Here is a 27,597-nt window from a genome sequence, read left to right as displayed (position 1 = left end):
GACCATCTGATGAGAAGAGAAGACTCCCTGGAAAAGGCCCTGATGCTGGGAAAGCGTGAGGGCAAGAGGAGAAGGGGACAACAGAGGATGAGATGGTTGGACAGTGTCATCGAAGCTACCAACATGAATTTGACCCAACTCCAGGAGGCAGTGGAAGACAGGAGGGCCTGGCGTGCTCTGGTCCATGGGGTCACGAAGAGTTGGACACGACTACATGACTAAACAACAACAAATCCCTTAAATAAATGTTTTTGTTTCAAACTGCTGAATTCAGGTGCTATAACATATCTTTCCAGTAAGAATGGAAGATTTTTCACAGCAAATAAACAAGTAGTTCTGGAATCTGGTCATAAAGGTTGCCATTATCAGTTTGATTGTCATCCTAAAACTGCTTTCTGTTTAGTTAAATGAATCATGATTGTGGCATGCAGTACAAAGTTTCTACTGGTTGCCAGGATGCCCAATGGAGAGCACAATTACATGGGATTATGTTCTGTGTGCCTCTGAAGGAGAGAGAAAAAAAAACTACAGATATTTCATTTTCAAAACTCTTGTTAAAGGTGTTGAAATATTCCATCCTGATGCACTATATTTTTATACAGATTGTGCAACCACACAATCCCTCCCTTTCTTCGGAGGTGTTGACAGCCCATAGTTGTCTTCTTTTGCAAAGAACCAGACTGGTATACCACATTATGGTATATGGTTCCCTGATAGCACTGTTTGGCACAGAAAAAAAATATCTTGTCTGCTTGTGTTTCTATTTAAAACAATATATCCTTCCCCTTTAAGAGCTGGCATAGGGGCATGCAATCTTTTTGGGACAATTCATTGAGATGCAAAATAGCTCTTTGTTCTGCCTTCCAGGTTGGGTTACCAAGACTTAAAATAGATTGCATTGAAGATAAGGACCTTCTAAGCACTGGCTGGATTACACCAAATTTCATGGTGTGGACGGGCCCCCACCGGTTTCTCCTTCCTTGCTGCTGCATCTGTGCATACATGGCTCTGTATCTGTGCACAGTGTGCTTCTGTGCACATATGGCTTCCTCCCCACCTCCTACCTCCATCCTATTGACCTTGTCCATCACACCTCTTCTTTTGGCTGCACATTTGGATGGTTCCTTCTTTTTTAAAAAACAAACAAGGACATCCTTTTTTAAGACAACCTCTATATTACTAAGGAATGGCACACTCACTGCTAGATGTCTTCTTCCCCTTTCCCTGACAAGAAAATAGAGGGTCTTTTTTTAAACTAACCCTCCCCCCCATCCCCCAAAATCTTTGGTTCTTTCTCTTTTTATACTGCCAGGAACAAAGTGAGAAAGTAGATAATTAAGGAGGAGAGAATGGGAAAGGAAAGATGATGGAGAGAAGGGTGCTTCCCCCCCAAAGAAGAAATGGCATGCCATTGCTGTTGAAGGAAGAAGAGGGACTGACAAAGTTAGGATCCTGGTTTAGGGATGGGGAAGAAAGGGGGTCTTCCTGTGAGGCAGTTATTATGCAGCCTGAGCAACCTGAGAGCATCAGGTCAGGTGATGAGAGTCATCTGAAACTTTCCCTCATTGTTTCACTTTCTTTTCAAAGGAGATTGTTGGAGAGATTGCTTATGTTACTTCAATAAGCCCTAACTACTTTTATTTGTTAGGGAGGGCAAACAATTTCTTCCTTGACAACTGGGTGATCGCACAGAGGTAAGTGTAAATGCCTGTTGGTTATAATCTGTGAAGTGACAGAACTTGGATATGAACTCTATCAGTTCATATATAGAATGAGGTTTCTCTTGAAGAGCCATTTTTAAGGAGGCCTGTCTGGTGCGGGTGTTGAGACAATAGAAACTTGCCCACAAATGGGAAACCACAAATCTGTTACAACTGAATGACAGCTTTCTGTTGCAAATTCAGTGCAGAAGTTGGTCGGCTTTCCCATTATGTGGTTTAGTTGCCAAAACTCTACAAATAGAGGCTACGTGATTCCTGTCTGGCATCAAGGATTTTAGACATAACGTAAGATAGAAGAATAAGAGACGGAGGTGGGATGAGTGAGTACAGCACTTTTTACTTCTTTTGGTATAAAACAGCAGAGCGTCAAATACAGTTTTGGCCACAAATGCGTAGGTGAGGATGGAGATTGAAAACTGATGTTTCAGAATAACTCATGATCCGAGGAACAGGAATGATGTGGTCATAAGTAACAACCCTATGCAAAAGCATTTGCCTGTATTTTCAGAAGGGTCAGTCAAACTGCTTATGTTATCATGACAGGTGCCTCTTAGGACCCATGTCTCTGGGTCTTGGCTTTCAAGTAGTGCAGCAAATCACCTCCTGCCCAGATATCACTTGCAAAGCATTTCCAGGTGACCTCATGTGACTTGCTCCTTAACCAGACCTTAAGAGTAAATTAGAAGTTGGCATATTTTTTAATTTTTGGACAACAGCTCCCAGAATATCCCAGACAGCAATAGAACTATGATCTGAAAACACAGGTCAGTACACCTCTAAATTAGACAACACACTGCTGGTTTGTTACATTTATATACTGCTCTTTCCTTGAAAGAAGTAATGGGGCTGTGCTTGAAAGAACAATGAATTTGACCAGGGAGAGAAATGAACGATACATTACAGATAGCATGTGATTAGAAAAGAGAACTCCTTAAGTGCTGAAGGACATGTGATTTTGACTAGGAATGTGCATGGCAAAAACTTTCATGTTTGATTTGTTTTAGGTGCCTCATTTGTTTTCTGGTCTTTTTGAGTACCAATCCTTTCATTAAATATGACAGGGACTGGCCCTAAAGAACATTATAGAAAAGCAGGGGGCAAGGCAGGCAATAGAGAATCAGTTGAAAAGCCCTAAAGAACCCTTTTTGAAATAAGCAGGGGCAAGGTAGGCAATCCATAGAAAATTAACCAAATAACACAATTTGAAAAAATCTGTCCAATAGGCACAAAGGGGGGGGGGGTGAGAGGCAAAATAGAAACACACTGCCCCATTTCCAAGAAACCAAGAAAAGCAAGGGAGTAAATAAAGGGAAAGCACCCTCCCCTTCAAAACATACAGTGGACCCTCTACTTAAGGAATTAATCCGTATTGGAATGGTGGCTGCAAGTCGAAAAGTCTGTAAGTCGAATCTCCATTGACCTACAATGCACTGAAAACCGATTAATCCCATAACCAGTGGTTTTTATTCTATTTTTATTCCATTTTGGTTTCTTTCTGGTCTGTAAGTCGATTCTCTGGCTGCAAGTCGAATCTAAATTTTGCAGCCAGAGAAGTCTGTAACTCGAAAAGTCTGTAAGTCAAGCCGTCTGTAAGTCGAGGGTCCACTGTACTGAGTAGCTTCCAGAAACAACAAGATCTATGACAATGCGAACATTTCTGTTTCTTCCACCAATGGAATTCACCCAAAAGTTATTTGGGCCCAGCCCTGCTGTTAGGTAGAGTGAGGCAGTTAGTAGGTGAGGCAGCTATCTTGGCCTGCAGTTCCAACACTAACCTGCTGCCTCATCATTTGGTGGGTCTTCCATCAAAAAAGATTCCACTGCCAGTCCAGCTGGAACAAAAGGAGTGCCATCTGGTTTTTTGCCTCAGGCAGCAACATGCAGTGGGCCAGTCCTTATCATCTGTGTTAAGCAGCAGCTTGTATATCGGGGTTGGGACAGGATGGGGGGTGTCATTTGTCCTGGCCTATCTATCAATCAACTGAAATAAGAACTTTATCCAGCTTTTTCATTCTTTTTCTAATCTATGTGTCTTTCCTGGCTTCCTAATTGTTCTTCATGGGCTGTAAAGTCTGTATAATTTGCTTTAGTAGCAAACACTGGCATTGATTTATATAGGTTAAATTATGCAGCACACTATTCATTTCATTTTATATGCTGTCTGAAGGAGGAAAACTATCAAAACGGTGTATAGTAATACTTCTTCTTTTACATTTCCTGTTACTGCTTCCATGTAGATGAGTTTTCTTATTTGTAAGAATTTTTTTTCCACCCTATCATTCTGTCAGATTCATCTGGAGATCCAGATTCTCTCAGAAGCAATGCATCTTCCATTCATATTGTAGTCCCCTCCCCCCTCCCCAAACTTTTAAGGCCACGGGTTCAATATCTGACATCTATAGGCAAGGCTAGGAACAAATCTTGCCTGAATCTTGCCTGCGAGAGGCGCTGCCAATTAGCAATGATAATACTGGGCGAAGTGGATTAATATTCTAATGAAGGATAACATTGCTGCCTAGGCTTTTAATTTCCTGAAGTCTTGTTATTCTGGGCATTCAACTGATCAGTTCCATAAAATCTTGCAAGTATATTCCCTTTCAGTAGCTATGTTAGCCATGTTTGCATTTAATGAAGAAACACTGATTTTTTTAAAAAAAAATAGCTTGTCCAGGCTCCTCTCCCTTTACTGGAAATGCTAAAGATTATAATACATTAGAAAGATTTATCTATTTAATCTACCGCCTAGGGCAGAGGTCTCCAACCCCCTGGCCCGTGGCCCGGTGCTGGTCCGTGGCCTGAGCTGGACTGGGCCACCGAGACAGCCCACCGCATGCACACACGCTCCCACACACAGCCTGTTTGTGGCTGCGTGCGCGCTCCAGTACACCTGTGCAAATGCCACACCTGTGTTTGCTCATGTGCTCGAGCGCACACCTGTTCAAGAAAACATGCATGTTTGTTTCTACATGTGCGCAAGTGCAGGGATGTCCCGCCTTCCCCAGCCAGTCCATGGACTGAAAAAGGTTGAGGACTGCTGGCCTAGGGGAGGTGGAAGGGCCTCCCTGAAGGATATGAGGACTTTGATCACATCCTCTGGGCAATAATAGCGCTCTATCAGCTGATCGTTCTACTTTGGAAGGGCTATTGGATTGCTTCTAACATGAATGAAGACGATCTACTGCCTTTCTCCTTTGTGAGACCCAAGACGGCTTACAAGACACATTTCTAAACAAAGTACAGCTGAAACCACCATTAAATTCCATTGGCCAGAATTCTATTACTTATATCTGTCGAAGTAAATTCATCAGTGTAAGCTTCAAATGTGAAATGCCATCAGTTAAGAAGTCAGCATAGGCTTTGCCACTTGTACACTGGTTACATGGAAAATATTAAATAAATTCACTCAGTTGACAGACTACAAATACACAATGTATAAAGTTTGAAACCATTTTAAACTTAAGCTATTTAAAAACACAACAAGAGCAAAACAACTGCCATGACCTTCTGCATGGAGGCTTTGGAGGGCCGTAAGCATTTCTGAGCCTTGTGTGGATACTCATACTTTTTGGCTTGCACAAACTCGTATCTTTTGGTGTGTCTCACAAATCCCTCTCTAAAATAACTATACATGCTTGTACCTAGATGTATGGGAAATTGTGGTGACTTGTCAGTGGCGAGGCATAACAATCTGCACCAAATATTGAGAGACTTGAGATACATTGTGCTATACATAATCTAATTCAGCAGCGCCCCATCTAGCAAGTGGGTTGGACTACATGTTCCAGACCCAGTAAACATAGGATTCTGATGGATTCTGTGAGTTCAAATGGACTAGGTTACACTTTCCCTCATCCTTTCAGCATGCTGGGGATGATGGCAGTTGTAGTTCAGCTGTCATGGAGGATCCGGAGTTGGGGAAAGTTGGTCTAATCCAATTCCATTTGGAGAAGGCAAGATGGCGCAGACCTGTGTGTGAGAGTCAAAACTCAACACTGGCCCTTGTTACTTCTAGGCAGGAAGGTTTCTTACCCTACTTCAACAGCCCATTTTGTGTACAGGAGGAAAACACCAATATTTGAAGGTCAGCAGAGAAGTCAGGAGGGATCTCATGTGAAACAGTAAAAATTGATTCTGTTACTGAGAAGAGGAAGTGATGAGCTAGTGAACTGAGCAACGTATGGATTGGTCGGGTCGCTCTCCACCAATGCAGCTCATCACGGATGAGAATTATGGATTTTCTTTTCATGTTTGGTCATGATACTATAGAATAACAGGCATCACAGAATTGATTCTCTTGAATTTGGATAGCTGTAATATCTTTTCCACTTTTCCAGAAAAGCCATACATTCTCCCATTTTTAAAAAGAAAACTCACTTTGCTTCAAAGGTAGACACTATCTGTCTTCCCTTCTCAGTGCAGAAGGTGTGAAGTAGGATCACTGTGCCAGTAGCTGAAAGGGAAAAGAATAGGAGCAACTGGTCAAGTCTTATTTTTTGATGGATTTATAAGCTCAAATCCAGTCGCAACTGGAGCAGCCCATTGAATCAATAGCAGTTACAAAGGAATAGGCTCACCAAATCCCCATGGATTCAATGGGCCTACTTTAGTTTTGACTTACTATTGGATTTCAGCTATAGTTTAAGAATAAGAAGGTATTATGCAAATAAACATTTTGAAACAGATAAACATTTTGAGGTAAATATAAACCTGTTTGTCTTAATCTCAGTGATAGGAGTAAAAAAAAGGGACAAGGAAGTAAAGGGGCAAAGGTGTGCCCACCCAGAGCAGTAACATGTCAGGGTGTCTGTAAATGGTCTATCCAGGTGTGCAGGAAGAGCAGTATCTTAGGGCAAGAGTGGGATAAGACTGTGGTGCAGAGGTTAAACTGCAGTACTGCAGTCAAAAGTCTGCTTGTGACCTGAGTTTGATACCAGAAGGCTCAGGTAGCTGGCTGAAGGCTGGCTCAGCGTTCCATCCTTCTGGGGTCAGTAAATTGATTACCTTGCTCATGGGGGGGGAGCAATGTGTAGGCTGTATAATTACGTTGTAAACCACCCAGAGAGTGCTTTTAGTGCTATGGGTGGTATATAAGTAGCACACTTCATGAGACTCTGTGTGTGTGTGAGAGAGAGTGAGAGCACGATTGAGAGAGAGAGTTCTTGTTTAGTCGTTAAGTCGTGTCCGACTCTTCGTGACTCCATGAATCAGAGCAAGCCAGGGACCTCCTGTCTTCCACTGCCTCCCAGAATTTGTTCAAATTCATGCTGGTAGCTTCGATGACACTGTCCAGCCATCTCATCCTCTCTCATCCCCTTCTCTTGATTTCATACTTCCCAACATCAGGGTCCTTTCTACTGAGTTTTCTGTTCTCATGAGATGGCCAAAGTATTGGAGCCTCCGCTTCAGTATCTGTCCTTCCAGTGAACACTCAGGGTTGATTTCCTTGCAGTCCAAGGGACTCTCAAGAGTCTCCTCCAGCACCACAATTCAAAAGCATCAATTCTTCGGTGGTCAGCCTTCTTTATGGTCCACTCTCACTTCTATACATCGCTACTGGAAAAGCCATAGCTTTGACTATGCGGACCTTTGTTGGCAAGGTGATATCTCTGCTTTTTAAGATGCTGTCTAAGTTTGTCATCACTTCCCCCCAAGAAGCAGGTGTTTTTGACATGGCTGCTATCACCATCTGTAGTGACCAGGGAGCCCAAGAAAGTAAAATCTGTCACTGCCTTCATATCTTCCCCTTCTATTTCCCATGAGGTGACGGGACCAGAGGCCATGATCTTAGTTTTTTTGATGTTGAGCTTCAGACAATTTTTGCGCTCTCCTCTTCCACCCTCATTACAAGGTTCTTTAATTACTCCTCACTTTCTGCCATCAGAGTGGTATCATCTGCATTATCTGAGGTTGTTGACCTTTCTTCCAGCAATCTTAATTCTGGCTTGGGATTCCGCATATATGTATTCTGCATATAAGTTAAATAAGCAGGGAGACAATATACAGCCTTGTCCTACTCCTTTCTCAATTTTGAACCAATCAGTTCTTTTATTTCCAGTTCTAACTGTTGCTTCCTGTCCCACATATAGATTTCTCAGGAGATAGATAAGGTAGTCAGGCCCTCCTATTTCTTTAAGAACTTGCCGTAGTTTGCTGTGGTCCACACAGTCAAAGTCTTTTGCATAGTCAATGAAGCAGAAGTAGATGTTTTTCTGGAATTCTCTGGCTTTCTTCATAATGCAGTGCATGTTAGCAATTTGGTATCTAGTTGCTCTGCCCCTTCTAAATCAAGCATGTACTTCTCCGTCCACATACTGCTGAAGCCTACCTTGTAGGATTTTGAGCATAACCTTGCTAGCGTGTGAAATGAGTGCAATTGTACGGTAGTTAGAGAATTCTTTTGCACTGCACTTCTTTGGGATTGGGATGTAGACTGATCTTTTCCAATCCTCTAGCCCAGTGGTGTCGAACTGTGGTCCTCCAGATGTTCTTGGACTTCAACTCCCAGAAGCCTTCACCACCACCTCTGCTGGCCAGGATTTCTGGGAGTTGAAGGCCAAGAACATCTGGAGGGCCACAGTTCGACACCACTGCTCTAGCCGCTGCTGAGTTTTCCAAACTTGCTGGCATATTGAATGTAGCACCTTAACAGCGTCATCTTTTAAGATTTTAAATAGTTCAACTAGAATGACACACCTCCACTGGCCTTGTTGTTAGCCAAGCTTGCCAAGGCCCACTTGACTTCACTCTCCAGGATGTCTGGCTCAAGGTCAGCAACCACACTATCTGGGTTGTCCAGGACATCCAAATCTTTCTGGTATAATTCCTCTGTGTATTTTTGCCATCTCTTCTTGATGTCTTCTGCTTCTGTTAGTTCCCTACCATTTTTGTCCTTTATCATGTCCATCTTTGCACAAAATGTCCCTTTAATAGCTCCAATTTTCTTGAACAGATCTCTGGTTTTTCCTTTTCTATTATTTTCTTCTAATTCTTTGTACTGTTCATTTAAGATGGCCCTCTTGTCTCTCCTCGCTATTCTTTGGAAATCTGCATTCAATTTTCTGTAACTTTCCCTATCTCCCTTGCATTTTGTTTCCCTTCTCTGCTGTTTGTAAGGTCTCGTTGGACAGCCACTTTGCTTTCTTGCATTTCCTTTTCTTTGGGATGGTTTTTGTTGCTGCCTCCTGGACAATGTTACGAGCCTCCATCCATAGCTCTTCAGGCACTCAGTCCACCAAATCTAATTCTGTTCTTCACTTCCACTGTGTATTCATAAGGGATTTGGTTTAGATCATACCTGACTAGCCCAGTGGTTTTTCCTACTTTCTTCAGGTTAAGCTTGAGTTTTGCTATAAGAAGCTGATGACCAGAGCCACAATCAGCTCCAGGTCTTGTTTTTGCTGACTGTATAGAGCTTCTCCATCTTTGGCTGCAGAGAACATAATAAATCTGATTTCGGTATTGCCCATCTGGTGATGTCCATGTGTAGAGTCGCCTCTTGTGTTGTTGGAAAAGAGTGTTTGTGATGACCAGCTTGTTCTCTTGACAAAACTGTATTAGCCTTTGCCCTGCTTCATTTTGAACTCCAAGGCCAAACTTCCCTGTTGTTCCTTTTATCTCTTGACTCCCTACTTTAGCATTCCAGTCCCCTATAATGAGAAGAACATCTTTCTTTGATGTCAGTTCTAGAAGGTGTTGTAAGTCTTCATAGAACTGATCAATTTCAGCCTCTTCAGCATTGGTGGTTGGTGCATAAAGTTGGATTACTGTGATGTTGAAAGGTCTGCCTTGGATTCGTATTGAAATCTTTCTTTCATTTTTGAGATTGTATCCCAGTACAGCTTTTCCCACTCTTTTATTTACTATGAGGGCTATTCCATTTCTTCTACGGGATTCTTGCCTACAATAGTAGATATGATAATCGTCTATATTGAATTTGCCCATTCCCATCTATTTTAGTTTACTGACACACAGGATGTCAATGCTTATTCTTGCCATCTCCTGTTTGACCGCATCCAGCTTACCAAGGTTCATAGATCTTACATTCCATGTTCCAATGCAGTATTTTTCTTTACAGCATTGGACTTTCCTTTCACTTCCAAACGTGTCCTCGGCTTTGGCCCGACCACTTCATTAGTTCTAGACCTACTTGTACTTGTCCTCTGTTCTTCCTCAGTAGCATGTTGGACGCCTTCCGACCTTAGGGGCTCATCTTCCAGCATCATATCTTTTAGCCTTTTCTGTTCATGGGGAATTCTTGGCAAAGATCCTGGAGTGGCTTGCCAATTCCTGCTCCAGGTGGATTGTGTTTAGTCAGAATTCTCCACCATGACCTGACCGTCTTGGGTGTCCCTGCACGGCATAGCCCATAGGTTCTCTGAATTACTCAAACCCCTTCGCCACGACAAGGCAGCAATCTATGAAGGGGAGAAAGGGAGGGAAAGAGAATTATTTTGAAGTTTGGAAAGGTTAAAATAGGTGAGGCTGCAAAGGGAACTAGGAAAGCAGAGTTAAGATTTGAGAGATGTGAAAATCCACCAAGCCCACGAAGAAACACAAGGGAATGCACAACATTGCTATTCATTAAAATCCAAGCAATAAAAAAATTAAACCATGAATGGAGACAGCAGTTGGGAAAAAATTGCTGCCACTGCAAATTCAAACTATGAGACTTTCCAACTCTTTAGTGAAGGTGAGTGATCTCAGCTGGCACTTCAAGATGAACAAGGTATCAAGTTAACCTGGCAAAAGTCCCTGAGGCAATCTGTAATATAAAGAAGCCAATATAAAGCTCCTGCCCCTGCTAATCAGCACTTCATTTCTGAAGTAAATTAAGTAATGTACAGTAGTTGGTAAGTATGCCTGCATGTGACAAAGAGAAAAAGAGAATCTGGCACAGGGTCCTACTTGAAGATCTTAATATGGGGGGAGGTTTGTCTGGCAAGTGATGTTCCATCAGATAGCCTAGGCTGTTCAGGTTTTGAAAGTTCAAGATCAAGAATTTTTGTATAACCTAGAAACAAACTGACCCTATTGGGCAGAATTTGACTGACTGCATTTTGATGGCTCCAAGTCAGCACACAGAGCCTTCACTCACCTGTCCATTTCTTCATCTGCATGAAGCCCTAGTTTAGAATGAGAATGTTTGACTGACACTTCATTACAGGCCTGAGTCTCCGTTGCCCCAGATGTGGCCTGGACCTCCCACTATTGTATGGCACAAATTTATATCCCAATATCCCCTGAGCATCCGGATTTTTCTTCTTGCCCCATATGGTACTGGAAAACATTTGTGGCCACAGAACTTGAACAAAGCCCAAGACTTGCATTAGTTAATGGAAACTGATATCAATATCAGTAACATTAGAATGCCCAGTATCGTGTAGTGCAGTGGTCCTCCCTTAATGCCAGGGACCAGTTTTGTTGAAGATCATTCTTCCAAGGACCGGGGAGGGGATGCTGCCACCAGCGTCCGTGAAGGAGGGTGTGGGGGGCATCCGTGCGTGGGGGTACTTGTTATGCAGTAGTATGTTATGCCATCATTTAAAGTGCCTCTGAGGAATCCCAAATAAAGATCAACTGTGCTAGTAGGTCTTTCCTGACATTTTCTTAGTCACATCCTACAGCAGAAGCCATGGTCCACAGACAGCTTTCAAAACATCAGAGGGATCTCATTGTTAAAAAGGTATCAGTCGGGAGAAGGGTATAAAAGAATTTCTAAGGCATTAGATATACCATGGAACTCAGTGAAGATAGTCATCATCAAATGAAGAAAATATGGTAAAACAGTGACATTACCAAGAACTGGACGTCCCTGCAAAATTGATGAAAAGACTAGAAGAAAATTGGTCAGGGAGGCTGCCAAGAGGCCCACAGCAACATTAAAGGAGCTGCAGGAACATCTGGCAAGTACTGGCTGTGTGGTACATGTGACAACAATCTCCCATATTCTTCATATGTCTGGGCTATGGGATAGAGTGGCAAGATGGAAGCCTTTTCTTATGAAGAAAAACATCCGAGCCCGGCTAAATTTAGCAAAAACACATCTGAAGTCTCCCAAATGCACGTGAGAAAAAGTGTTATGGTCTGATGAAACCAAAGTTGAACTTTTCAACCATAATTCCAAAATATACGTTTGGTGCAAAACCAACACTGCACATCACCAAACGAACACCACACCTACAGTGAAGCATGGTGGTGGCAGCATCATGCTTTGGGGCTATTTTTCTTCAGCTGGGACAGGGACTTTAGTCAAGCTAGAAGGAATTGTGAACAGTTCCAAATACCAGTCAATATTGGCACAAAACCTTCAGGCTTCTGCTAGAAAGCTGAAGATGGGGAGGAACTTCATCTTTCAACATGACAACGACCCAAAGCATACATCCAAATCAACAAAGGAATGGCTTCACCAGAAGAAAATTTACGTTTTGGAATGGCCCAGCTAGAGCCCAGACCTGAATTCGATTGAGTATCTGTGGGGTGATCTGAAGAGGGCTGTGCACAGGAGACGCCCTTGCAATCGGACAGATTTGGAGCATTTTTGCAAAGAAGAGTGGGCAAATATTGCCAAGTCAAGATGTGCCGTACTGATAGACTCATACTCAAAAAGGCTGAGTGCTGTAATAAAATCAAAAGGTGCTTTGACTAAGCATTAGTTTAAAAGTGTGCACACAGATGTAACCAGATTATTTCAGTTTTTTAATTTTACTTCCCTCCACCTACAAGATTTCAGTTTGTTGTTCAACTGAATTGTACAGTTCAGAGGTCTCATTAAATGATTTATCTTTGTCTCACTGTAAAATAAGAAAATATATCAAAAGTGACTTTGGTATATGTATGTGTGGCAGAACAGTTAGAAATACTGTACGACAAAATCCTTAAATAGAGGAGTCATTTTTCTTGGACTATGAGAGGTTTCTCGTTCCTTCTATGTAAATACATTTATTTAACCTGACCATTTAGGCTGGTTTAAGGATGTTTAACTCTGCATTGAATTCAGCTACAAAAGTTGTCTTAAGATCCCAAACAAAACATTAAGCAAATAAACACCCAGATGCTGAGACTGAATTTTCTTATGCACTCAATAAGCATACCAACATTTAAATACACCAACATTTTATTGCGTATCTTAACTCAAGAGATGGCTGAAATTTTCAGTCAGAACTATTCCTATAAAATAGCACTATTAATTCTATACCACCATGGGAATAGTTTAGTGCCAACAGCATGCCTATGAGCATAAGAGTCAAAGCTGCAGGGTAGATTAAAGGCAAGGATCTGGGAGTAAAAGAGACAGAGAGGCTCATCAAAGCAATTCTCCCAATTCTGTTGCATTTCTGAATATTGCACTGTAAAAACCAGCAGGGACCCTAAAGCCAGCTTGAAAATACCCAACCCGATCATATACAGACTTGACACTAAACATCAAGCATGGAAAGTACTCCATATATTGCTGTAAGCAAATGTCTGACTAGCAGAAATTAAAACAATGAGGGCAAGTCTCAGCACCCTGTCTGGCTTACTATGTAGGGAGTTTGTTTTAGGATCATAAGGCCCAGACGGGGATTGGTGTCTTAAGGAAATAAATAAGAACTTGCTTTTAAAAGAGGAAAGACACAAAGAGGAGTTCTCTTCCCCACCAGCTTTCTGTGCCGGTGTAACCACGGCCACAGATTAGACTGCTGAAAAGTTTATCTTTTCCTAAGGCTCCATCAGTGTTACCAGTAAGGCTGCTTGGCTCTCCTCTCCTGGACATGCCAGGCTTTTTGATGAAAAGTGTGAGCACAAAGCCTGTCTAAATTAACAGGCTGATAAGCCTGGAGGCATTTGGTGAGGGAGGCCCCCCAGAACCAGTGGGAAACGAGTCATGGCTGGAGGGGGAGGGAAAGGAAGCGGGCAGCGGCTGAGGGAAAGATTGAGATGGCCAGGAAGAAAGAGGGCAGCTGGGGCTGAGGAAGGGAGTGTCCAACTTCAGGCCCAGGCTGCAGTTCGGGGGCAGGGGAGAAGCTCAGCCCCTCTTTGGCTCCAAAACAACCATGGGTACTCTGAGCCCCCCCCCGGGTGCTTCCCCTTTTTCGCCCTGAGCATCCTCAGTTCGGCGGGTACAGGGAGCACTCGCTCACCCTCCCACATGCCTTCCTCACAGAAAAAGGCCACCGCTTGTTCTCCCTCCCCGCCAACCAAATCTCCAGACCGACCAAAGACTCCCCGCCATTCAAAGAGGAGGAGGAAAGCAGTGTCTTTTTGTTTTTTGACTTTCACGTTCCCGGCAGACCGGTCCGTCTCACGCTCGCTCGCTGCTGCCTCCCTGTCTTATACTTGAGAGTGTCCCCTCCAGCCACGCCAGCCGGGGCCCAGCCTCCTCTTAGCTTAGTGAAAAGGGCAGATGGCAGGAACCAGATCTGTCCCCATGACACAAACACACACATTCTTTAAAAACCCCTCTACTTAAAAAAACAACTGGAGGGGAGGGGGGAAGGAAAGGAGGAAAGGAGGGAAGGGGAGATCCTGCTATCATTACCGCAACGGCTGCTTAGCTTTTGTGGGGGTGAGTGCATGTAGGGGGTGCGGGAGGTCTGTCTCAGCATCCCGGTCCAGCTAAGGCCATGGACCGGCGCCAGGCAGCGGACCGGGGGTTCACGATCTCTGGTGTAGTAGATGGAGTGATGGACTAGGACTCGGGAGGCCTGGGTTGGAATCTCCTCTCAACCATGGAAACTCCTTGGGGGAGTGGAACTGGTAGAACCGCTCCTTAAATATCTCACTTACCTTGAAAGCCCTAATAAAGTCACTGTAAGTCAGTGAAAGGAAGTGAAAGGAAAATCCAATGCTGCAAAGAAAAATACTGAATAGGAACCCGGAATGTAAGATCTATGAACCCTGAGAAGCTGGAGGTGGTCAAACAGGAGATGGCAAGAATAAACATCGACATCCTGGGCATCAGTGAACTAAAATGGACAGGAATGGGCAAATTCAGCTCAGATGCCCACTATTGTGGGCAAGAATCCCGTAGAAGGAATGGAGTGGCCCTCATAGTCAACAAAAGAGTGGAAAAAGCTGTAATGGGATACAATCCCAAAAATGATAGAATGATGTCAATACTAATCCAAGGTAGACCTTTCAACATCACAATAATCCAAGTTTATGCACCAACCACCACTGCTGAGGAGACTGAAATTGAACAGTTTTATGAAGATTTACAACACCTTCTAGAACTGACACCCAAGAAAGATGTTCTTCTCATTCTAGGGGACTGGATTGCTAAAGTAGGGAGCCAAGAGATAAAAGGAACAACAAGGAAGTTTGGCCTTGGAGTTCAGAACGAAGCAGGACAAAGGCTAATAGAGTTTTGTCAAGAGAATAAGCTGGTCATCACAAACACTCTTTTCCAACAACACAAAAGGCGACTTTATACATGGAAATCACCAGATGGGCAATATCGAAATCAGATTGAGTATATTCTCTGCAGCCAAAGATGGAGAAGCTCTATACAGTCAGCAAAAACAAGACATGGAGCTGATTGTGGCTCTCATCATCAGCTTCTCATAGCAAAATTCAAGCTTAGACTGAAGAAAGTAGGAAAAACCACTGGGCCACTCAGGTATAATCTAAACCAAATCCCCTATGAGTACACAGTGAAAGTAAAGAACAGATTTAAGGAACTAGATTTGGTAGACAGAGTGCCTGAAGAACTTTGGATAGAGGCTCGTAACATTGGCCAGGAGGCAGCAACAAAAACCATCCCAAAGAAAAGGAAATGCAAGAAAGCAAAATGGCTGTCCAACGAGGCCTTAAAAATAGCAGAGAGGAGAAGGGAAGCAAAATGCAAGGGAGATAGGGAAAGTTACAGAAAATTGAATGCAGATTTCCAAAGAATAGCGAGGAGAGACAAGAGGGCCATCTTAAATGAACAGTACAAAGAATTAGAAGAAAATAATAGAAAAGGAAAAACCAGAGATCTGTTCAGGAAAATTGGAGATATTAGAGGAACATTTCGCGCAAAGATGGACATGATAAAGGACAAAAATGGGAGGGACCTAAAAGATAGTGTGGTTGCTGACCTTGAGCCAGACATCCTGGATAGTGAAGTCAAGTGGGCCTTTGAAAGCCTGGCTAATAACAAGGCCAGTGGAGGTGATGGCATTCCAGTTGAACTATTTAAAATCTTGAAAGATGAGGCTGTTAAGGTGCTACATTCAATATGCCAGCAAGTTTGGAAAACCCAACAGTGGCCAGAGGATTGGAAAAGATCAGTCTACATCCCAATCCCAAAGAAAGGCAGTGCCAAAGAATGCTCCAACTATCGCACAATTGCACTCATTTCACACGCTAGCAAGGTTATGCTCAAAATCCTCCAAGGTAGGCTCCAGCAGTATGTGGACCGAGAACTCCCAGAAGTACAAGCTGGATTCTGAAGAGGCAGAGGCACTCGAGACCAAACTGCTAACTTGCGCTGGATTATGGAGAAAGCCGAGAGTTCCAGAAAAATATCTACTTCTGCTTCATTGACTATGCAAAAGCCTTTGACTGTGTGGACCACAACAAACTATGGCAAGTTCTTAAAGAAATGGGAGTGCCTGACCACCTTATCTGTCTCCTGAGAAACCTATATGTGGGACAGGAAGCAACAGTTAGAACTGGATATGGAAACACTGATTGGTTCAAAATTGGGAAAGGAGTACGACAAGGCTGTATATTGTCCCCCAGCTTATTCAACTTACATGCAGAATACATCATGCGGAAGGCTGGACTGGAGGAATCCCAAACCGGAATTAAGATTGCCGGAAGAAATATCAACAACCTCCAATATGCAGATGACACCACTCTGATGGCAGAAAGTGAGGAGGAATTAAAGAACCGTGTAATGAGGGTGAAAGAGGAGAGTGCAAAAAACGGTCTGAAGCTCAACATCAAAAAAACTAAGATCATGGCCACTGGTCCCATCACCTCCTGGGAAATAGAAGGGGAAGATATGGAGGCAGTGACAGATTTTATTTTCCTGGGCTCCATGATCACTGCAGATGGAGACAGCAGCCACGAAATTAAAAGACGCCTGCTTCTTGGGAGGAAAGCGATGACAAACCTTGACAGCATCTTTAAAAAACAGAGACATCACCTTGCCAACAAAAGTCCGAATAGTCAAAGCTATGGTTTTTTCTGTCGTGATGTATGGAAGTGAGAGCTGGACCATAAAGAAAGCAGTCCGCCAAAGAATTGATGCCTTTGAATTGTGGTGCTGGAGGAGACTCTTGAGAATCCCCTGGACTGCAAGGAGAACAAACCTATCAATTCTAAAGGAAATCAACCCTGAGTGCTCACTGGAAGGACAGATCCTGAAGCAGAGGCTCCAGTACTTTGGCCATCTAATGAGAAGAAAAGACTCCCTGGAAAAGACCCTGATGTTGGGAAAGTGTGATGGCAAGAGGAGAAGGGGACGACCAAGGATGACATGGCTGGACAGTGTCTGCGAATCAACCAACATGAATTTGACACAACTCCGGGAGGCAGTGGAAGATAGGAGGGCCTGGCGTGCTCTGGTCCATGGGGTCAAGAAGAGTCGGACACGACTAAACGACTAAACGAAAAACGAAAAGTCAGTTCTGAGTTGACAGCTCATAACAACAGCAACGTTAGAAAAGGACATTTCAGTAAACCTGGTGTGTCTTTTTTCTCTTGTACCATAAAATGGCACTTTCAAACAACAACAACAATCTCATTCATCCACACAGCTGTAAATAAAAGAGCTTTTGATGATTATAGTCTTGACAATCATTATGAATCACATCTCTATGAGATGGGCTCTGCTGTTAGGCCTTAGGCAGCACAGTTTGAGTGTCCTGAAAAGGAAAGTGTTAGTTATTTGATATGTGGATGTTTTATTTTTACTGTTGATGGGGAATACCAAAATAATTGACCTTGCTTTGGTAAAATGCACTTTGATGTCAATGAAGCAGAGGTACCATTGGCTGCTTTGATTGCACCCAGAGTTGCTGCTATATCTTTATGCGTAAGAGGAAAGTACAATCATTTCAAGGTGTGTGATTGCGTGTGCACACCCACAAAGGAATCCCAGCTGTAGTTTGCAGTCCAGCTCATGTTGATACAAGTGAGTGCTGGTTGCACATTTGGAGGTGGTGGTGAGGAATAAATGAGATTTCACAGTGCCAGATAAGATTCCACACTGCAGCAGCATGCTGGCAGGTTGCCATAAGCATAACAGCTTAATCCACATTTTATGACTGTGTGGACTTGATAAAACATTTAATCTGTCTAAAGGACAAAGTGAGCGTTAATGCAGCTCTGAGAAATGCATCATTGCAGAGTGATTCTTTGGTGCACATACATTTCCCTGTGTTGTCTGCACTGTTTTATCTTCTTAAAGCAAAGGTAGCTGGCATGGGTTTTTTATAGTAAGCAAATGACATTGTTATTTTTTTAAAAACACGACAACAGAAACACTTCCTTTTAAGCTTCCTAATGTTATTCTGTCTTGAAGGACTGCCTTCTTACCAATTTAGCCATTGGTATAAAAGCAATAGCTGCACTATTAAGAAAGGTCTTCCCTTTTTTGTGCTGCTCTAGCAAATTCTAAGGCCAATATGCATAGTTCTGCTGACATCTTTCTGACAGTGTTGGGGGGAAGTTCCTGTACACTCCTGAACCTTCTGCAGAAGAACTGGAATACCCCCACAGCTGTAGCAGGGAGGGGGGGAAATGCAACACATTCGAGGCACTCAAGACAGTGACCAAGTGACTTCTGTGACTGCTGGATGTAGCCCAAGTATTGGTTATTGTGAAGTGGCAACTTCCAAAATCCCAACCTCCATTCTGAGTTTTAATCTTTAAATTAGCCATGGATTAGTTGTCACTATGTGCTGTCGTCATTAACTTATGACGACCATATCATGATCTTAGAACTGCAGAGCTGGAATGGATCCTATGGATCATCAAGTCTAACCCATCTCAAGGAGACACAGCTAGGAATCAAATCCCCAACCTCTGGCTCCACATCCAGAAACCGCCATCACTGAGTTATCCAAAGGTTCTATGAATGAGTGACCTCCAAAATGTCATCCTCAACAGCCCTGAGTAGCTCTTGTAAGCTCAAAGCTGTGGCTTCCTTTAGAGACAATCCTTCAAATGGATGGCTATCTCCCCCTCAGAAGAGGACATGTGTCACCTTACCTATAAAGAAGGCATTATTAAAAACTAATAAGGTGACAACTAAAATGTTTTAATCATCAACATGCCATGAAATTCTTTGTTGGTTTTCATGAATGGTGCATACCATTTTGGGAGGCCTGGTAGTTAATAAATATTTCAGTAACAAAGCATTTCTTCCAAAGAGAGAAATTCACCAGTGCTTTGAAAATGTTGGAGCAGAGGCATGCGGCACTCCCCCCCCCCCGCTGCAAACCTATTTAACCTCTTGTCTCAGTTTAGATTTTCCCCCTAAAATAAAAGAGAAAACATGGTGTGATGCTACAGTAGCTCTGCCTTTGAGGTGCCACAAAATTGAATAATCATCAGAAGATGGTAAAGATTTCCTTGCATACAAGGTGACCTCCAGAGGCAATGGCATACAGGAGTGGACTGAGATTTGCTTCTAAATAGGTCCGTGTGGTTCTGATTCTCCAACACATTCCAATGGAGGCAGCAGGATTTTTCTGTTCTGTTTTTTGCTTGGCACCTGTTTGGGCAGGTGAGGAGTACAAAGACAAGTGTGTCATGCCTATAACATGGTGGTGGGAGTGTCATGTCTGGGGCTGCATGAGTGATCCTGGCACTGGGGAGCTACAGGTCATTGAGGGAACCATGAATGTCAACATGTACTGTGACATACTGAAGCAGAGTATGATCCCCTCCCTTCAGAGACTGGGCCACAGGGCAGTATTCCAACATGACAACGACCCCTAACACACCTCCAAAACGGCCACTGCCTTGCTAAAGAAGTTGAGGGTAAAGGTGATGGACTGGCCAAGCATGTCTCCAGACCTAAACTCTATTGAGCATCTTTGAGGCATCCTGAAACGGAAGGTGGAGATGCGCAAGGTCTCTAACATCCGCCAGCTCTGTGATATCATCATGGCAACCTGTGACACTCTGGTGAACTCTGTGCCCAAGAGGGTTAAGGCAGTGCTGGAAAATAATGGTGGCCACACAAAATTTTGACACTTTGTGCCCAATTTGGACATTGTCACTTAGGGGTGTACTCACTTTTGTTGCCAGTGGTTTAGACATTAATGGCTGTGTGTTGTGTTATTTTGACAGGACAGCACATTTACACTGTTATACAAGCTGTATTCTCATTGCTTTACATTGTAGCCAAGTAACATTTCTTCAGTGTTGTCATATGAAAATATATGCTAAAATATTTATGAAATGTGAGGGGGTGTGATATACTGTATATAGTACATTAGGTGGAACTTTGCTGAGTGGAGGGGTAGAAGAATGCGCTCTGCAAAATAGAAAAGAACAGAAAAGTTTGCCTCCAGAGGGCACTATGAACTTGCTGTAGCGGCCAGCATTGTAAAATGTATCATTAAATGGCAATTAGACCTTGCTCTTCAATGACTGTTTGGGTCTTGTCTTGATCACAAAATATGCCTTTCTGAGTATGCGTCATGCAGTGCAATAAATTATATTTTTTCCTTTTCTCCAATGTTGCTGCCTCTGAATAATCTAGCTTTTAAAAAATGCTTTCAAAACTGAAATCTATCTGACTTTGATGAGGGATATATGTTGGAATGGGTACATCATTCTTAGCTCTGTAAAGCTACACCATGAAGTAGAAGTCAGGTGTAGGGTGACCCCTTTGTAAATCAATTATTATTTTTTGTTTGGGACAGCATTATTTCATTGTCTATCAAAATAAGTTTATTGGATCGAGATACACAGGTATTCATTACGCTTTGTCAGCATCTTCCTTTACTCAGATGGCTATCTTTATGAAAGTAGGATGTCTCTTCTTGGGCCAGGGCTGGCTCAAGACATTTTGCTTTCAGAGAGCAAAACCAAGATGTTACCTCTCCTTCCCGTATACACAACCATTTTCAAAGTTTTGAATTCGTGACTAAATCCTTTAGCCGCACAGTAGAAGTGCAGGGATTCACAGAGAACTAGTTTCATGTTCCCTAGATTAGTCCATCCCTTTTTCTTGTTAATTGGCACTTACAGTCGCAGTGACTCATTCTGAGACATTAACAGTAGAAAGAATAAAACATTTGAACTGATAGTAGCAAGATGTCAAAGATGGTTGACTGATTTCCACCAACAGCCTTAGCAGAAGGACTGCCAACAGACTCTAGAAGAGCAGAAAAAGCTCTTAGCAGAGCGGTAGGGCTCTCCTTGAAATCAGAGGCAATGGGGAAACTATTGGTTAGTGCTGTTAGTGACTGACAGTCACCTAGCCCAGAAAGGTCCCCCTGGCCGCACCTATTAGAGGCAGCACATAAGGTTGCAAAAACTCTCACATGATCTTAGTTCAGCATGGGAGATGTAAGCATTCTCCACTGTAGCTAAAGGAGTGGCAGGCTGGTTTAGGGGCCTTGAGCAAGTTGTGTGGCTTTGCCTCCCAGCAATGGGGGTTATAGCCATGGTGTTGCAGTGCAGCAGCTCAGAAGCTGCCATTGCAGAATGGTAGGAGACACTCAATAGAATGGTCTAATCTCATGACTCTCAAGGGATCTCTGCTGCTCCAACAGAGAAAAGTGGAAGTGACCTCCAGCCACTTCCACTTTTCTCTGTTGGACCTGCAGACATCCCTTGAGAGTTCAAGGGATTTTCTGGTTGAAAATGAATTCTGTTTTCAAATACTCCCCCACAACTCTCTTATTTCACTTACACAAAATGTGTGCATGTCCATACTCCATAGAAGTGTGGTTCTCCTATTTTTGGCAAATAATTCAATTTTTAAAACTGAGGGGTCTCCAGGTGGCCACACAAAGTATAATTTGTACCCCTGCCCTGACATCGGCTGTCTTACTCTGGCTATTGGTAAGATTGTTCCTGTCTTATGTGGGAAGGAGAAATACTGCAAGTTCCTAATATTTGCTGCAACATGAACTTTTAGAAGCAAGAGAAGCAGGAAGGTCATCGAAGAACGTGTCGCAACAACACAAGAGGTTGTGGTCAAAGGAACAATGGTGTGATGCGCGCAAAAACATGATTAGCTAATCTTAAAAGCTACAGCACTCGCACAATAAAAAAATTATGGAGATAATTAATTTGGGCTGATAATGTTCAGTCCCTAGATTTGATAATGTTGTCTTGTCCCTTGTGTGCAAATAAATGAGAAGAAAGCTTTTTTTTTTTTTGGTTAATTGATATGGCTTCTTATCAGAGAGGGAAGAGGCAGGCTTCTTGGGGTGGGGGAGGAAATCAATGTGTAACTTAATTTGCCCCTCCTGTTTGGGCAACTGTCCACAACAGATCACATTATGTTGTGTTGCCTTTGTCTGTCTTTATAAAACAGTTTCTCGAACCCATCAGAAAACACACGTTCCAGAATGCTTGCCTCATGAATACATCCGATAGGCCTGCTATGTATTTGGGAATTATTACTGAGGAAAATAGGGTGCCTTCAAAATAACAACTACTTTTGACTGCAACTATATTTCAGATTCTATATCCTTCAAAATGCAAAGTAAATGAATGTCTTCATATAAAAGCTGAAAAGAATTACTTTAGGGGTCTACAGATCCCAGATTCATGGGTAAGTCCCCTCTTTTTTCTGTATATATTTGCTTACAGTTTTTGAGTTCTGTGGATGCTTTTGGCATTCAAAATATTTCCTACTTTTACAGGTGTATAGTTGCAATTGAACCTTGTACAGTGGATCCTTGATTTACAAAGGTCCCTACTTATGGAAATTTTGAGGTACGAAAAGCTCCGGCTGCAAAATTTTAGTTTGACTTGCAGCCAAAGCTTCGCTCTACGAAAGGCAGGGGGAAAGGGAGGGAAATTCAAAGCCACCCTCACTGCCCTCTTGTCTCCTGTCCCCGGTCCCCTCTGCCTCCTGTCCCTGCCGGGTCCAGCTTTCAAAGCCTGGAATTTTTTTTTCTTTGGCTGGAACGGATGAAATGGTTTTCAATATATTCCTATGGGAAATGGACCCTCGACCTACGGACTTTTCAACCTGTGGCTACCATTCCATTACGGATTAATTTTGTAAGTCGAAGGTCCACTGTATTTATTAAGAAATCAAATTTACATTAAATTAAGAGTGGTATATTCTGTAATTACCTTCTTCAGTTATCTTTATCTCCTTTAACCAGATGCACTGCATTTTATTTACCTAATTATTGAGGCCCAACTGTGACTTGTCCATATTTTTTTAAAAATAAATCTTAATTGTTCTAACTTTTTCCCAGTGATTCCTCCTGAAATTGAAGAGAAAGGAAAACATGGTAAGATTTTATTTTATATAATAGGTAACTATACTTTTGCAAAATATTAACAGAGGTATTTAAAAGTTAATACTATTTTAGTAGACTTCCTTCAAAGGCTACATAGAAACTAAAATTGGTTTAAAGCATGGCAGCTAGAATAAATACCTTAGTATTTATATCTTGAAAGCCCCATGATAAGGGAATTCAAAATGAAAACAAGAAATAATGCTGGAAAATCAAGCTCAGATTTTGTAAGAAAAATGTTTACCGTATATAGAGCAGGAAATGTGATGTTAAATCTGCTTAGAGTAAAGGAAGAGACACTAGAGAGCATGATGCAAATACATGTTGGCTACTGGAGTGTAGCAAAAAAAAATTCACAAGAAAATTAGTTTGGACTTTATAGATTACAACAATCTATTTCACTGTTTGGATCATGGAAAACTACAACTTGTTCTAAAAGAAACAGATGTCCCACAGCATTTGATTGTCCTGATGCACAACTGGTACTCTTGACAAGAAGCTACTATTAGGACAAAATATAGAGAAACATAATGGTTTATTATAGGTAAAAGTGTCAAATGAGCATTGTGTTTTATCTTCCTTCCTTTTCACTGTGTATGATATCATATGAAAAGGTGGATTACACTGAGAGTAAAAAAAAGGAGTAAAAATTGATGTAAGCAATCAATAATTTAAGATAGGCACATGATACCATATTGCCGACAGAATTACAGCAGTGACCTGAAACAACTTTTGAGCAGGGTAAAAGAAGAAAGTGGAAAAGGAGGATTGTAGTTGAATATTAAGAAGATAAAATGGTGACTACTGAAGAATAACATGACTTTAGTATTTACAATGAACAACTTGAAACAAAATTTTTCTCAGTTTAGCTCAGTTATTAATTCAAACGGAGACTGCAGCATACAAATCAGGGAAAAACTGAGAATTGGAAGGGTAGGCATGAAAAAACTAGAAAAGATACTTAAGTATAAGGATTTGTCACTGGAGAGTTAAAGCCAAGACATCCATATGATGGTATTCCCAGTCACTGTATATGGATGTGAAATGAAATACTGAAGAAATCTGACAGGGGAAAAATTAATTCTTTTGAAGTTAAAGGTTCAACAATATACAAAATTTTATGGCTGGATATTATTTTTGCAGCGAACTGGTTGATAGCTCACATGTTAGTGAGCAGGATATCCCTGCCATTGTTTAAGTCTTTTGTGGCTGGGAAACCACCTTGTTGGGCTTCTGGTCTTTGTTACAGTGTCATAAACACAATCCACATGGACTGCCATTGATAGGCAGTGTTATAATTTTGGCTAGAATTCAACAGTTTCAACAGGCATAGTAAATATTAATTTGAGCCCAATCAATTCCTTTGAGAAGAGACTTCTGTTCTTGCTGATGTACGTTTACTGAAATCAGACAACACTGTTGGCTCTCTTTTATCCCACATATCCAACTGACAGTGCCCTTTAACATACTAAATGTGATAGGCAATATGTTCACTGCACTCAGATTCAATGTGTATGTTTTTGGGCTACCAAGCTTCTTCTAAACTGGGAGAGATCCATCTGTTAACATCCCAAATGAGTCAGAAATAGAGATTTTCATAGCAAAGAAGGGTAAGCTTCATACACACATACTTGGTTGCTTAAACCCCCGTCAAATACTCCCAGGAACAGAAGGGATTGAAAGACACAGTCTGAGATGTATATGCAAAATTCCCTCCTCACCTGCAAGGATTAAATATTTAGAGTATCTCAAAATGCAGATATTTTGATTTCTTAAGAATCCAGAGCTGGTCTGGATGGCAACAAAGCTCCCTTGTGCCACAAAGCCAGCTGGCATTTCCGAGCAGCTGATTTCATGTGCTCACAACAGATTGTGCATGTCTGTTTTTATTTGATTTTTTTGTTGGCTGGGCAGTTTGTCAGAAAGCAGAACCCAAAGAAGTTGACAAAACTGTGAATACATAGATTGGCTTTACTGAGGCACTGAAAATCATATCATATAGAATGACATCCATTTGTAAACAAACATTTGGCTTTCAGTCAACCTCACAATGTGTGTTTATGTGTCTTTCAGTGTGCACAGCTGTTGGAGGCATTAGAAGCTGAATTCCAGAGATTCATGTTCTAGGCACCTCTCAGCTCCTCTCGGGGTCAGTCCTCTAGGCGTGGACCTTCTGGACTTCCTCCTTGAGATGGCTCGGTTCTTGTAATTTGGGTTCCCCAGGTGCGGTGTCTGCAAGACTCGTCTCTCCAAAATCTATCGGGGAGTTCAGTTCCTGAATTAGGAATTCAGTAGATCCTGGGGCTAGTTGAGATGGCCTGCTGAGAGCGCACCTATGCCTCGGGCCTCCTCCTCACAGGAACTGTTAAAGGAATTTTGAAGAGATGTTCTAAATTTTTATGGCGGGCTGATTAATCTCAAGTTCATTTTAATAGTAATTAAAATAATGATCAATGTGTAATAAAACATAACCAACCACTATTTTTTTCCAATATTAACAGCAGTAAAATACCTTTTCAATAAGTTCCATATAGGATTTCTTTTTAAGAGATACTTTCCAAGCAAGCTCTGTATAAATAATATAACTAAAATAAATAAAAATGGACAAATTAAGTCTTTCTACCGCAGAACTTTCCACAACTAGTACTTGGCCAGAGTGTATCCAAACTTCATACCCTTTGGATCAATAAATTCTTAAAATGAAAATGAAACGAGAGTGTATTTTAAGGAGGATTGTGACAGACTCATAAGTAATATGAAGGTTTTCATTCAAGATTCAAAGAAAGAGTCTTAGTCAGGGAATCAGAACTGACAGGTGGAACAAATTGCTTGAAATCTGACATTCATTAGTGTATGAACCAGATTCTTATGCAACTACTACTAGAGTATTTGGATGAGCATATGTTATGATGCCATGCATGCTTGATAATGGAGATGTTTTTGTTTCAATTCAGTAATTCAACAGCATTGATGAGTTGGCTGCCCCCTTTGTGATGCATTGTTCTTTCAACATCCCCCATCATCATGACATATATATATATACTTCAGGGTATATTCGGACCACTCTATTTTTCAGAAATTTTATACTCTAGACCTCTTGACAGGACTGGTTCAATCATTAGACAGAGACAGGCAACATATTCTGGGAAGTGTCACAATGTAGTGCTGGGGAAGGAGCTGTGCAGTCTCCAACCCCATCCCTGTGCACCTTTTCCTTAGCCACCCTGATATATATATTTATTTTTTTATGAACTACCAAGTTCAATGCTAGATCTGTTAGTTTTGTGCTAGATCACTTCTGTACAGACAAAATAAAAGGGAAGAAAGAGCTGAGGCTCACTGGACAGGCAGCATCAAAGGAAGGAGGGCTGTGAGCGTGTATTAGATAGCATTGAATTGAGGGCCAGTGTAGGCACTGGCACCAAAACAATTCAGAGTCTTCATTGAATCACCTAAATTGAATACACCCCCAAAACACAATGGAAGTCAAGTTGCAGCGAAGCCAATTTTTTCCAATTTAGTTTGCCAGTATAGTTTCACCCTCTAAAAAGAAAGTCTGATGTTTTGGGTTTTTTTTTCCTGAGGTAGCTTTGAAGTCTGTACATCTATCTCCATCCACTCCCAGGTGGTGCTAAGGCACACCAGTGCAGCATAAAGGTGTTCTTGCATGTACTGCTCCAAATGGCAGTGCAGCGCTTGGGGGGTACGTGCTTGTGCGCATGCGCAAATGGTGGCGTGGTGCTCACGGGAGTGGGGGTGCTCATTTGCATGTGCAAACAGCGGTGCAGCACTTGCACAGACATGCTGGAACGTGCATGGATGTGCAAATCAGCTGTGTGGGAGCGGGAGGTCTGTCTCCACGGACCGGTCCGGCTCAGGCCACGGTTTGGCATCAGCGAGCCCTGGTGCCATTTGGAGAGGGTTGGAGTTGGGTACCCAAACACTATGGCCACCCTGTAACAACAAATGAGACTCATTTATTACCTTCCACCATTACTGCTGATGTTTGTCTGCCTGGCCTGGAGATTCAGGAGAGACCAGTCATTTCCTGGCACTGCAGCTCATTCTTTGAGACCTGGCAAGCCTCATCAACACCAGGAGCACTCCATGGACAGAGTACCTGTGGGGAGAAAATATGCAACTTCAAAGAAGCTTACAGTCCAACCTCTCACGCCAGTGCCACAACCGAGGAAATGGAGGTGGACAATGATTTGGAGATGAGCATACATTAAAATTCATATGGATCCATGCCGTGGATAGATGGGATACACTGGTACTGCAAAATCTGCTGCCTGAGGGAAGTGGTTCAGGTGTCTATGAATGCAAGCCTTGATTTCTCTCGATTTGAGAAAGAGCCACTGTTGTGTTTCATTTTCATTTGGGCCTAAGGCACTGAATTTCCTGCCAGCTTACTAGACACAGAGAGAAGCTGCTTATATTCTTGCTTTAATGGGCAAAAGCTTGAC

The 27,597-nt window shown here is 42.3% G+C and overlaps 1 long non-coding RNA gene across 3 annotated transcripts; it reads left to right on the top strand.

The window, feature by feature from the left end:
• The first annotated feature begins 67 nt into the window (after positions 1-67).
• LOC110075402 (uncharacterized) lies at positions 68-25,771 on the top strand. Of its 3 annotated transcripts, none has more exons than XR_012083820.2 (4): positions 68-1,694; positions 22,339-22,431; positions 23,090-23,125; positions 25,205-25,771. It is a non-coding gene; the product is annotated as an uncharacterized LOC110075402 (long non-coding RNA). The 3 variants fall into 3 exon arrangements; XR_013540351.1 differs by having other exon boundaries at positions 1,596-1,694; positions 22,192-22,431; positions 25,205-25,318; XR_013540350.1 differs by lacking the exon at positions 68-1,694 and having other exon boundaries at positions 14,268-22,431; positions 25,205-25,318.
• Positions 25,772-27,597: the final 1,826 nt, after the last annotated feature.

This window comes from Pogona vitticeps, chromosome 1, assembly GCF_051106095.1.
Source record: "Pogona vitticeps strain Pit_001003342236 chromosome 1, PviZW2.1, whole genome shotgun sequence".
In the NCBI taxonomy this organism is placed as follows: Eukaryota; Metazoa; Chordata; class Lepidosauria; order Squamata; family Agamidae; genus Pogona; species Pogona vitticeps.
This window is presented reverse-complemented; position numbering and strand designations above follow the sequence as displayed.